Consider the following 12,413-nt stretch of genomic DNA (forward strand, 5'->3'; position numbering starts at 1 on the left):
GGGCGCAGCGCCCTGAGACGTGATGGGAGGAGAAGCTGGCTGCTGGTGGCATCGGTAGCGGTGACAGCAGGTAAGGGAGGGCTTTGCAGCTACCCGTGGTGGGGTGCTGCTGGGCACCTTCCTCCGGTAACGCCCGGGGGCTGCAGGCACCCACGGGTAACGCGGCCGCACGGCACGCGCGTGTGGGGGCCTGGGGGCTCGGGCAGGAGGCCGCTGGGCGCACGCCTTGAAGGGAAAGGATGGGGGTCTGCTGCCCCTGCGAGCCACCGAGCTGCTCTTGCAAAACCAGAACAGCTGCACGGAAAGCAGCATCGTCAAGAACGTGAGTGCCAAGGAACAACAAAAAAAAAATAATAAAATAGAAAACACACTGCGAGGGAAGAGGCTCCGGGAGAGACAGCAAAGAGCGTGAGGTCAGAGAGAGCGGCTTATGCAAAGGCTTGAAAGAAGCAAGGGAGCGTAGCGAGAGTGGGAACCCCAGCCTTCAACTGCCTGACAGCTGCTAGGGGAGGCAGAGAAATGAAGTCAGGTGTTGATTAAGAGGCATACACAGCCTACGATGAATTTGGGTGTTGATTAAGAGGCATACACAGCCTACGATGCTGCGTATCCCCCCGTGCCGCCCTTTCCCCCTTCCAGATGCTCTGGGAAGGAGCCTGCCATCCTTACTTTTATTTTGCAGCCCAGCGCACCAAGGTTATTCGGCCACAGCAGTGAGATTTCAGCCGAGCATCTCCGAGACACGGTTCGGTGCCCTGTCTCCTCCCCGGGAGCTGCTGCCGTGCTCTGCCTGCAGCGGGTGGGCACACGGGGAGCAGGTGGGGGCCGTTAGCACCCAGAAATAGGAGGAGGGTGGTTAAGGTGCCTTTTCCCCCTCACAAAACCTTTTGTTAGGAGGTAGCAAAGCACGTCTCCAGGCTGGTAGCTAGTTGTTCTGCATCATTTTGAGCTTAGGAGCCCAGTGGTGAAGTGAGGGAGGAAGGCAGGTTCCTCGGTGCGTGTGTGCAAGGTGAGATTTCCCCTGGGAAGCGTGGCTGTGCGTGCATCTGCTGGCTTTTCTATCCGTAACAGAGCTCTGTTACTTTGTGTGCGAGGGATGCTGGTGCTCCAGGCTCTGGCACTGTCCTGAGGGAAGGTCTCCTAAGCTCCTCGCCTGAATTCAGCTGCCTAAGGGGTGGTTTGGAGGCGCTGCCCCATCTCTGGATGTGCTCAGCCCTTGCACGGATCCAGCCGAGGCCTCCCGACCAGGTATGATCCAACCAGCTGGGGCTTGTGAACGAGGTGCCTCCAAGCACAAGTTTTTATTTATTTATTTATTTATTTTTTGCAGCTGGATGCAAAACGTTGAATACTAAAATAAAAAATAACATTGCTCCTGGGAAATCCTGCTACAACGACCCCCCCTCGCCTTCTTGCACCACCTTGGCTCCGTTCCCTGTTGTGCACGTGGGTGTTTCCCCTCCCTTCCCCGGGATCGAGGGAGAATCCTTTCCAAAACGTGTCACTTAATTGCAGAGCGTTTGCCAAACGCCGAGACCTCTTGGCTAAGGCTGCGAGAGCCTGTTTGGATGTTTGAGTGGGGAAAACAAATGAAAAGGTTCCTCCCCGCTTCCTTTTCGCCGCGCTACCTGCAGGCAGCGGGCTTTTCCTAAAGAGTAGGGAGGAGGCTGTTTGGCGAGGTTTTTGCTTAAAAAAGAGTAAACTGGGGGGTTGCGCAAAGCCTGAGCCAGTGGTGGGGATGCTGAGCCGTGGTGGGGATGCTGGCCCTGAGTTGCATTTGGGGTGATGCCAAGTGGGGTACGGCCCAGTCTGCAGCGGGAGCATGGGCAGGGGAAGGACTGGGACAAATCCTGCCTTTGGGAGAGGCAGAGGAGGCTGCGAGCCAAGCGAGCCCTTCTGCCTTGTGACTGCAGAGGGAAGCAGGGAGCTGCTCTGGGTGCTGGGACTGGGTGAGCGGGGCCGGATCCCCCCCCAAAGCCCCTTGAGCTGGGATGGGGCAGCTGCTGCCCAAACCCCCCTCCAAAGCCCAGTGTTGTTCATGGCCCGTGTCACACGTGGGACTTGAATAACCTAGAAAACTTCTAAAATTCCAGTCTGCAAGCAAAAATCATGGTTATCCTCATAAACCAGCCGAACCCCAAAGCTGGGGATGTGGGGGTGTGTGCGCGCTGGGTGGCTCGTGCTGTTTTGCTGTGCCACGGAGGGTTTGCATGTTTTTTCATCCCTGTCTCCTGGGGTTTTCTCTGTGTTGGCTCATTTATTTTTTTACAGGCCAAGCAAATTGAGGAGAAAAGAAATGCGCTTTGGCTCTAGGAGGATTTGGAGATGACAGTCCCCATTCGCCTGGTGCGCTGGGAAAACCCACGGTGCAGCTCCCTGCTGGGGGCTGCTCAGCTCCGGCGCGAGCAACCGGTGGCTCTAATTTCCCTTCCTGCCCTCCGAGGCTGAATAGCATTTCATAAAAATAACAGAAGAGACAACGAGACTCTCTCTGGGAAAAGAAATAATCCTGGGGAAAACAAAAGGGGTGCTGAAGGAGATTTTCTGGAGAAATGGGGCTTGGCGAGGGGCTCCCCTGCGAATTGATTTCCCTGCACGGTGCCACCTTGCACAGGGCGTTTCCCAAGCACCAGGAGGCTTCGGTGCTCCTGGTTTTCTCAAGCGTTTCCCAAGGTTTCTCTCTTCCAGCCTTGTTTTTTGAGAGGTTGAGGGTTGCTTTGTTTCTGTCGCTAGTTTTTGAGCCCAACTCCTAACCTTCCTCCTGCCACGAGCAGCCCTTCCCTGCGTTTTGGCTGCAGAGCGCGTGGTTTTTCTCAAAGCAAAGCTTTTATTTTTACCTGCAAATCCTCCTGTAGGAAAGCAGAGCATGTGCAGGCTGCCGACGCAACCCCAGTGCCTCGTAACCCCAAAGCCGAGGGTAGGAAGTCATCGCTGCCCGCTCGGGCGATGCTGGTGGATGCATCCCCTGTGGAGGGAACGGTTTGCATCGTGCAGCAACTTCCTTCGGAGCAGGACAGAGATTAACAGCTCCTTTCTGCTGGGCTCAGCAGACGGCTGCTGAAGGGCAACGACACCGCTTTGCCAGGGCAGGTCTGAAATGATAAATTGGAGATGAAAGGGTTCACGTCCCAGCAACGTTTTAGTGGGTCGTGCCCCGTATTTATGTCTTGGTCCTCTCGTTGGAAGAAGGCAATACAAACACGATGCGATTTATTGGCACAAAAGCTGCCTGGTTTGCAGCCATCGGGGTTTTTTGCCCGGCTATCAGAGCGGGGCAGTGCTGAATGAAATTAAAGCGATCAGTAAAATGCTGCAATGCCTCTGGCTGGGGCTGAGATTTTTGCATTCCTTTGAAAAGGATGGGAAAAAAAAAATCTGAGTGCAAAAGGCCCTCAGTGCTATTTTAGTCTGGACAGAGGAGAGGCTGAAATCTTTACAGCTTGCTGCTTGGAAATTCAAGCTGTAAGAAGAGGAAAAAACCTCTTAGCAGTGAACCTCAGAGGTTCAAAGCCCTGGCTTGGCCCCGAAAGAGCAGCTCTGCGTGCGCTCCACGGGCTGCTGCATTGCGATGGGGAGCTCGGCAGTGGGCTCTGAGCCAGGGTGGTTGGAGGCAAGAACCTGAAGCGTGAAATCAGCTGGAAGAAAGGCCGTGCTTTGTTTTCGGGGATGCGTTCCCACGCGTGCCCCTTCCAGCTCCATCCCCAGGGATTTCTCCCTCCTGGGTGTTTCACGACGCCCGGCTCGCTGCCTCGCGCGCCGAGCATCCAGCAGCTGCCGGGAGCTCGTTGTCTGGGAGGAAACCTTGCAGTTATCCTTCATCACTTCGGCCTTAATTTCATGTTTCTACTCCATCAGTTGACGAATGAGATCAGGCAACGCCGGCCGTCGTCAGCCCAGCTGTGCAAAATGGGCGACGTGGGGCGGTTTTGGGTTGCCTCTCCCCATCTCTCATGTCAGCTGGTGTTTCAGTCGCAGCGGCTGCTGGCAAGAGATTTATGCAGAAATCTTTCTTTGTATCTTAAAAACGCTGGAAATGTCTGATGTTAGCAGGGAGAAAAGGCGACCCGTGTGTGTCTGATGGCAGAGGAAGGAGATGTCCCCGAAAGGCCCTTAAATCTACTCTGAATGCACCAGGTCAACTTGGGAGGCAGGTGGCTCAGTTTCTCAGCTGCTTCTTTTGAAGGCAGAGCTTTGCGTTTCTCCGGCCAGCGGCGGCCTCCAAAATCTCATCTTCGCATCCTCGGCTCTTCTCTAGGTCGGAGCTGAGCCCTCCCTGCGCCTGTCCGGGCTCTTGTGCCTTTGTGCGTTCCCAGGCTGGCTGCAGAGCGGAGCTGAGCCCTGCCTGGGAGCTGTGGGGTGATGCTGGCGGTGAATATTTCCTAATGCTGGAGTGGGCTGGGCAAGTGCTTCCCCTGCCCTGAAAATTCTGCCTTCCACAAAAAATGGAATAAGGAAAGGGGGAGAGTGCGTTGGGGTGAGATCTGGTGAAAAGGAGGGGGTGGAAAAAGTTTTCTTCCGAAAAACTTGGGGAAAAGGACAAAACTCTTCTTGGCTTTTTTTTTTTTTTTAAACCTGGAAAAATTTAAATGGCTTCCTCTGAGCAGCCCAGCAGGCAGGGCTCCTGTGCTGGCCCGTTTTCCATGCTGCCCTCTGGTTTCCACAGAGCTCCTCGCCTGCAGGCTGGGCTGTGACTCCCCGCCCCCCCCCTCCAAGGGCACCACCAGCCACGTCTCCAAATGCCCCAAATCCCCCCCTTGCTGTCCCCGTGCCCTCGGGCAGGACGGAGACCCCTGGCCACCCCCTAGCTCGAAGGCTGCAGCTTTGCCTCGCGTCAGAGCATGACAAAAATCAAGGCGAGGGGCCCTGGCGCTAATGTTTTACATCTGCCCAAACGCTCAGAGCGCAGCGGGGTTGCTTGCGAGAGGTAATTTCTTCTACGAGACCGGCAGACACAGCTCCTAGAAAAGGCTCTAAAGCTGATCTGATTTATTATTTTTCTTCAGTTGCATTGGCCGCTCCAGGAAGAAATATCCCAAATTTAGGGCTCCCCTCTGCTGCCCGGCACCATCCGGCCACTCGCTGAGATTTAAATGATTTTGCTAACCCGGTTATTACACGGAAAGGCGGTTTGGGGGGCACGGCAGCAGCTGATGGTGCCAGCTGTGCTCTTGCAGATTTCTCTAACAACAACCCCGAATTTCCTTATAATAAATAAATAAATAAATATATATATATATTTAGAAGCCTGCTTGGAGGGGAGCGAGGCGGAGGCAGGTATCTCGTGGTGTGCTTCCAGCGCTCGCACTCCATCAGGAGCCTGGGTCGTGGCCAAGGCGGGGGCGGCCGGCGCAGCCTCCCCGACCTCCGTGGGGTGGGAGCGCGGCCGCTTCCGTCCCGCAGCTCGGGTTGCCCGCGCTGGGATGCCTCAGCCAGGTGCTTTGGGCTTGCTTCGGGGCAGAAAAAGGGGATTTGGCCATGGGGCTGGGGGCGTGCAGGATGTGGGGGGGGGAGCGGGGCACGTGCTTGGTGCTTTTTTTTAAAAATAAAGTGACTTTTGCGCATGGTCATTTGTCTTTGTGACGTCTCCGAGTTGCTCTCCGTGCTGTGGGGTCGGTCCTGCTCTTGTCTCTGCATTTGTGGCTGCCTGGGGGGTGACGTCCATCACTGGGTGTTCAGCTGGGGTCTGGTGTCGGGGGGTCCTGGGGGTTCAGCCCGCAGCACCGGGTGCTTTTGGTTCAAACCGTGGGGTCCTGCGGCCTCGTTCCCATGGGAGATGTGGGCTCGGAGCAGCCAGATGGGTTTGGACGGGCACGTTGAACCCAGACCCGTGTGCTGACGCATAGCCTGGGGTCGTGCTTGGTTTATTCCCCCAAAATAAGGCATCATAAGGAGCCACGAGTAAAAACATGGCCAAAATTGCGCATGCCCCCAGCACCCCCAGGCTGTGGCCGGTCCCCGGGCGCACGGGGCTGGATGCGGCCGTGATTGATGAGCGACTTCTCTGCCCTGCGGGGCCACGGCTGCAGCTTTGCTTGTTCAAGGGCTTTGGGGGAATTTCTGTCTGCCTTTAGGCTCTGCTTTTCTGATTATAAGCTTTCCTGTTCTGCGTGAGAAGGCCAGAGGGTCAGTGGGGGGAAATGAGGCTTTCCTTAATGAGCAAAGAGGCCTTAACGCTTCTAACCCCCTTTCTTGTCAAAGATTCAGCTGCGGTGTGACGCAGCTTGGTCCCCTGTGTTCTCAGCAGAGCTTTTTTTGGTGTGCTCAGGCTGATAGCTCCCATTTTACCCCCCCCCAAACCCTTCTGTTGGCTCTCGCCAAGCCCCCTTCCCGCAGCCAGCGGGAGGCTGGGGCTCGGCGAGCGCGCGGTGACAACGGTGACAAGCTCAGGCTCCCCAGGGAACAACCCAGCTGTGCTTGGGCTAACGAAGCGGCTTCCTAACGACTCTGATGGCCGGATCCCAGACGGCGTGGAACAGCCTGCCGGGTTGTATCTCGTGGAGCGCAGCCAGTTTGCAGCAGCTGAGGCTCCGGGGCCTCTGATCCTCGGATCCAAGGGATGAGGCGTTGGGGCCGCCTCGATCCGCTCGCCTCAAAGCCCCGCAGCAGCAAAGGGGGCGATTTGCAGGAGCCTGAGAGGAAGGAGGATTTCTGGAACCTTAAAGGTTCCCAGTGAATTCAGGGTTTTTTCCCTTCCCATCTGACTGAGGCCATAAACAAGCCTCTGTGGGTGCTGGGGATGCTCGCTGGAGGGTGGCAACCCAGACCAGCAAGAGCTTTGGGAGGAGCACCCCAAACCAGCATATAAAGGTCGTGGGGGCTATCGGTGCCTCCACGTGGAGGCTCACGGATTTGCCCCAGGCTGGCTGGGATCCCGTGGGGCTCCTCAGGAGGCTGCAGGGACCCGGGGAGGCTCCGTGCTTGCAGCCACCTCTTACCGAAAGCTGAAATCCGAGCGCGTGCCTCTCGGGCTCACGGAGCCGTGAACCCCGGGGAGGGGGGGACCTGCATTTGGTTCCTCTGCCAGCGCCTGTTTATGCATTTTATCCAATTACTGCTTAATGCAAAATGCATAAGGAGCCCTTGGAGCGGGGACAGAAACCCATGGCCCGGCTTTGTGGTCCTCATCGGCAGAGACGACCCTTTAGGACAATTTCCAGTCTCAGCTGAATGACTTCATGAGAAGATTTCTCTGTCTCTCTTTTCTTCTTTTTTTCTTTCTTTTTTTTTTTTTTCTTCTTTTTCCAACCAGTTGCCGGTTAATTTTTGCTCTGATTTAGGAACAAAAGCTCTGTCTGGAGGCTGAATTTGCTTCACTTCAACGTCCCACTGCTGGGTCCCAGTCAGGCTTTTGCTGCTGGATTAAAAGATTTGTGTGCTGGGGAATTAGGGCTGCTTCTAAGAGGTCTTGAGCTGGCCCACCTCAAACAACAAAAGTCATGGGGAGGGTCTTTGAAAACGTTATGGCACGGTTGGTACCGTGGCTTCCCAGCCAGCCTTGACACGAGATGGGAAAGGAGCAGCTCGTACAGCCCAGCCGCATTGTGGCTTTTGAGGTTTCAGCACGTGAAAGCAACAAATCGTCTGTTTAAGTGAAACCTACACTCCCGGCCGGCTCCCAGAGGAGCCCCAGATCCCGAGCCAAAATCTGAGAGAGCGGAGGGAGAAGAATCAATCATTATTATAGGAAATAAAGCAAACTCCAAGGCTCTCTTTCCCTTCTTCCTTTGGCGAATTCTCTTTTTGGCTCAGATTTTCGCATTCTTCTTTCTAAAGCGACCAAAGAGATGGGGATAGATAACGGCTTCCCCTGCCCCTCCAGCCAGGTTTCAGCCTGGAGGAGATGCTGAACCTGGGACCCAAATCCCTCCACTTACTTTAATGGAGATGCACCACGCGAGCTGATGAACCGCAGACCTTCTGCACGCCCAGCAAAGAATTTTTTTTTCCAACCTAATTGGATTTGCTCTCTCTATTTCTGCAGCTTTTGTGCTCCTTATTTTGTTATTTATAGAAAACAGCTGTCGGCGCGGCAGCCGGCCTGTGGGGAGCGCGGGGCCGGGCCAGGTTTGTCCGTGCGATGGTGTGGGGAGGCTCAGGTGTGAGAAGGGGGCTTCAACCCTCAGTGGGGGAAATCAGGGCTTGGGGCTGCCTTTCCTTTACACGTCTGGGTGAAATGCCAGCTCCGCCGAAGGAAATGGAGGCTGGGAGAGGTTTCGCTCTTGACAAGCCACCCCTGGGAACACCCTTGAACCAGAGACTGGGTAAAAACCATGATTGCATGAAAAAATTGGTAAATCCTGGCTGAAAAAGCCTCTGAGGAAGGCAGGAGCTTTTTCCATCCGGGTTCTGTTGGATGGGCAGGGAAAAGCCAGGGATTGCATTTCCAGGTGAGGAGCAGAGCCGCAGGATGAGTGTCGTAATGCTGACTAAGCCAGTTATCAGAGCTGCGATTAACCATGGTAATTAATCTCAGGGACTGAACGTGGTGGAGGTCAATGTTGTCAGAGCTAGCTGGGAGATGTGGTGATGTAATTGCTTTGGAGCTCTCAGCTCTCCCTATCCTATTTTCCCCCTACTTCTGCTCATCTTTTATATTTTTGGGGAGCTTTGCTTCATATTTTCTACTTCCAAGGAGCTGAGCCTGAAGGGCGTTTTTCCAGCCGTGGCAGCACCGCAGCCTCCTCCTGCTCCCTTTCCGTGCCCGATGGGGCTGGGGCAGCCGTGTGGGCTGGGTTATGGGGCCAGCTGGGTGCAGCAGATGGGCCGACCTGCCCGCAAATCCCCCGCTGCAAAATTGCTGCGGGCTCGTTGCTTTGCTGGGTGGGAATGTGGAGGGAACGGAGCCAGGGTGGTGACTTACTTGGGTAAGGTCATGCCGTGAATTTATGGCAGCTGAAAATCAGCTGCATCCTCCCCGGTGCTCTGCTAGCCCCAAAGCATCCCTCCTCCTCCTCCTCCTCCTCCTCCTCCTCCTCCTGAGCAGCACGGGGGCATCTTGCTGGGAGCTCAGCCCCGTGCCGAATGGCAGGTGGGTCAGAGCCAAGCTCCTGAGCTCCTCCTGTCCTCACGGTGCGAGTCAAAAAGCAATGTGTGCTGGTAAAAGGAGAGCTTAGTTCGTGAACAAAGGATTGGCTACTGATAGCAACGTGATTTACAGTGAGGCTTAGGCCAGGCAGCTCCAGGAGTGCTTTTATGTGACAGCCTAATGGTTATTAATTTGTCTGGAATTTGCTGTAATGCTATTAATCCTGATGGGCTTGTTGGATACTTAATGCAAATATTTTAAGTGCTTCTGTGGGATTTTTCCCTGGAATGGCGTGTTTAGGTGCACAGCCCACATGCAAGCTCCTGTTTTGATGCAGCAGTCCCCAAATTCCCCCCGTTTCGTGGGGGCATCACCTGGCCACGTTCTTCCCCATCCTCGGTAGGGCTGTGCTGAGCACCCATCTCTGGGCTCATCCAGTGCCCCTGCCCACCCTGTGCAGGCTACAAATTCCTCCTCTTTACAGCTCCGAACATCTTTCATCTCCTCCTCTTTGCTCGAGCCACCAAATTGCCCGTGTCCCCGGCTCGCTGCCCCGCGCTGGTTCTGCCTAACCCAGCGCTCCCAGGGGTTATTCCTTTCATTTCTCCCTCGCTTTGATTCCTTGCCTTATCGTCGCTGGCTGGCAAGCTGAGCTGCAGCCATGTGTTTCTGTTTAGGTGGCCTGACAGATTGAGGTTTGCAGCCTTCTTGGTGGGAAACGCGGCTCCAAAACCCTGGAAACGTGTGAAGGTTGCAATCCGATTCCGGCTGCTTTTCCCCGCTCCCCTCCTCCCCGGCCCTGCAGGGAAAGCACAGCTGATGCCAAGGGGAAAGTGGAGCAGGGGGTAGGAAAAACTCCAAACCTCCCAGGGAAGCTGGAAATATATGTAGGACTCGATCCAAAGATTGATTAAATAAATCACAGGCTGGGACTGTGAGAGCGGCAGGTTGCTTCGGAGGGATCGGCTCCCAACTTCTGGCTGCTGGGGGGGTCTGGGCTGCTCTGCGGCGCCGCTGCCCCAAATGCTGGGGGAGGAAAGGCTTCGGTGTTAGCTTAAATCCAGGCAGCGCACGTGTTTCCCATGCAAAGCCCTCCGAAGGGGTTTAAGCCTGGTGTGGGCGAGCAGAGCTGCTTGGGGCTTTGCTGCCTGCGGGAGGACGGCATCCCTTGGGGGATGCGCTGCGGAGGGGGCTGGCAGCGTCCCCCGATGCCAACGGTCCTATTCCCACGGGCAGGTTGACGCCTCCGCTCCGGGCGAGCAGGCCGGTGCTGGTGGGATCGCTGCAGACAAAGAGCCCTTTGAAGGCTTCGGGGATGGGAGTCAAGGGCTGGCCGTGCCCCTGCGCTGACGGGCGAGGGCTGGGGCGAGCTCGCCTCAATCGGCGGCTTTATCCTTTCTTGTCCTTTCTTTTCTGCCTCTGCCCCGTCTGGAGCTCCCTAGCAGTAAGCAAATCCAGGCGGCTGCGTTATCTCCGAACTCATCGCTCAGGATCACGCCGATCGTGGCAGCGCCCCTGCGTGCCCCCGTGCGTGGCGTGGGGCTCGGTGGGCACCTCGGCGCGTGGCTCGTGCCCCCGCACGTGCAGTCTCTGTGCCCGGAGTAGGGCTTTCAGCCTCCCCGGGGGGCTGCAGGCGAGCGGGTCGCCTCTCGTGACCTTCTCACCGAGCCAAATCTCAGGGCTTGGCTCCCAGCGCGGCTGAGTGGTGCAACAGCTTCCTTCCCAGCTGAAAAAGCCTTTCTGGGAACAAGGGGGAGAGAGGCACTTTCCACTCATCCCTTCCCTGGGGCGTTTGGGAATAGGTGGGTCTGGAAATACCCCCCAGCGTGAGCACAGCCACAACGCCCATCTCGGCTCCAGCCGGGTGATGCTGAGCGGGTGGGGATGAGACCTGCTCACCCTGCAGCTTCGCGGACCCCACAATGGGATGGGGGATTTGGGAGAAAGAGGGTTTGCAGGACGGGATCGCTGGTGCTTATAGGGTCAAACGTGCTGCAGCCCTGCCCGGGATAAGCAGCGTGAGGTTCCCCTTGACATCATTTTACAAGGAAAGCGTCCAGGGACAGCCCTGCCTTTCTGCTGAATGATTCCTGATGGGAGCTGAGTGTTTGCCAGCAAAAGGGTGGCCAGTTGAGTACGTTTGCCCCGGTGTGTGGCTCACAGAGCCCAGTTTGTTCCTGGCAGCTCCTGCTTGGCTTTCACGGCCAATTTGGAGAGAGCTTTGAGAGCTCAGCACCATGTGCTGTGCCCTGGGTGGCACTGAGCTGCTCCAGGGAGGTGCGGGGGGAAAAACCCGGCGAGATTTTGGCAGAGGGAGGCGGGACGCCGGCTTCTGGAGCAGAGGAAGGAGCAGGGTCCTGCTTTGTCCCTGCTGAAGCTGGGCATTTCACCGGGTGGCTGGGTCTGCTTCCAGCCAGATGTTTTGTGACTTCGTTCCGCTCGGTTCCCAGCGTCTGCTCCCGCTATCAGCCTGGCCTCCGAGGCTCGCTTGCTGCTGGCGGCAGATTCCCCTCCTGCATTCGTAGAGGGGGCCAAGAATAATACATATCCACCGTGACGTGCCCGGGTCTCCTCCGAAGCCCCCGAGTCTCGTGACTGTGGGAGGATGGGGGCCTCAATGTGTGCAGGAAGGAAAAAGGAGGGAGAAGCAAGCAGCGGGGCTGGGAAAGGCACGGAGGGAGGCAGGGCTGCTGGAAAGATGCAGCAAGGGTGTAGGGAACGGTCAAGAGTATTTATAGGATTCCCATCCCTACATGGCCAGCATCTCACCCGTGTGGGCAGCCTGACCCTAGCCAGGGACCGCAGGCACCAGGGGTTAAATGTGCAGGGTCCGCGCCTTTTTGTCTCCAAGTGAGAGTCGGTTGTCAGAGCAGGATCTGCAGTGCCAGGCTAGGAGAAATGGACTTGCAAAAATAAATAGTGCGGGTCACATGTGTTACTGGCTTTTGCTGGAGGAACAGAGTGTTTACACGAGTGCCTGGAGGCTTGGCTCTGCTTTATGCTGGCGGGAAGGGTCCTGGAGGAGAGGCTGATCTCCAATTAATTGAGATTCAGCTGTTGTTTGGGAGGTCCGGCTCTTCCCTGTGATGTTGCCTTCTGCCCTGTGAACTGGGTGTCTCTGGGTGTTCTCTGCTTCCCGAGACCCCGCTGTAGCTGCTGGTGAATGGGTCCAGCACGGCCATGCCTGGAGGCTGGCTGGGTCCCCCCAAACCTCACCTGGGGGTCCCACACCAGGGGGGTCTCTTCCTGGTGCTGGGGGGATGATCCTCAGCATCGGCGGATGGAAGCTCTGCCAGCACCTTCCCTGCTCTTCCCTTAACAGAATTATTTGGGCGTCCCCCCAAGGGTGCTGAGAGCACTTGTTCCTGCTGCCCGGTCTTCCTTTTGA

General features: G+C 56.4%; 1 long non-coding RNA gene across 2 annotated transcripts; it reads left to right on the top strand.

Annotated features, from left to right (window-relative positions):
- Positions 1–76: 76 nt before the first annotated feature.
- LOC106048803 (uncharacterized) lies at positions 77–4,375 on the top strand. Of its 2 annotated transcripts, none has more exons than XR_001214284.3 (4): positions 77–1,009; positions 1,072–1,248; positions 1,331–1,446; positions 2,272–4,375. It is a non-coding gene; the product is annotated as an uncharacterized lncRNA (long non-coding RNA). The 2 variants fall into 2 exon arrangements; XR_001214283.3 differs by having other exon boundaries at positions 79–1,009; positions 1,112–1,248.
- The last annotated feature ends 8,038 nt before the right edge of the window (positions 4,376–12,413 follow it).

The sequence above is a fragment of the Anser cygnoides genome, chromosome 22 (genome assembly GCF_040182565.1).
Source record: "Anser cygnoides isolate HZ-2024a breed goose chromosome 22, Taihu_goose_T2T_genome, whole genome shotgun sequence".
Taxonomy (NCBI): domain Eukaryota; kingdom Metazoa; phylum Chordata; class Aves; order Anseriformes; family Anatidae; genus Anser; species Anser cygnoides.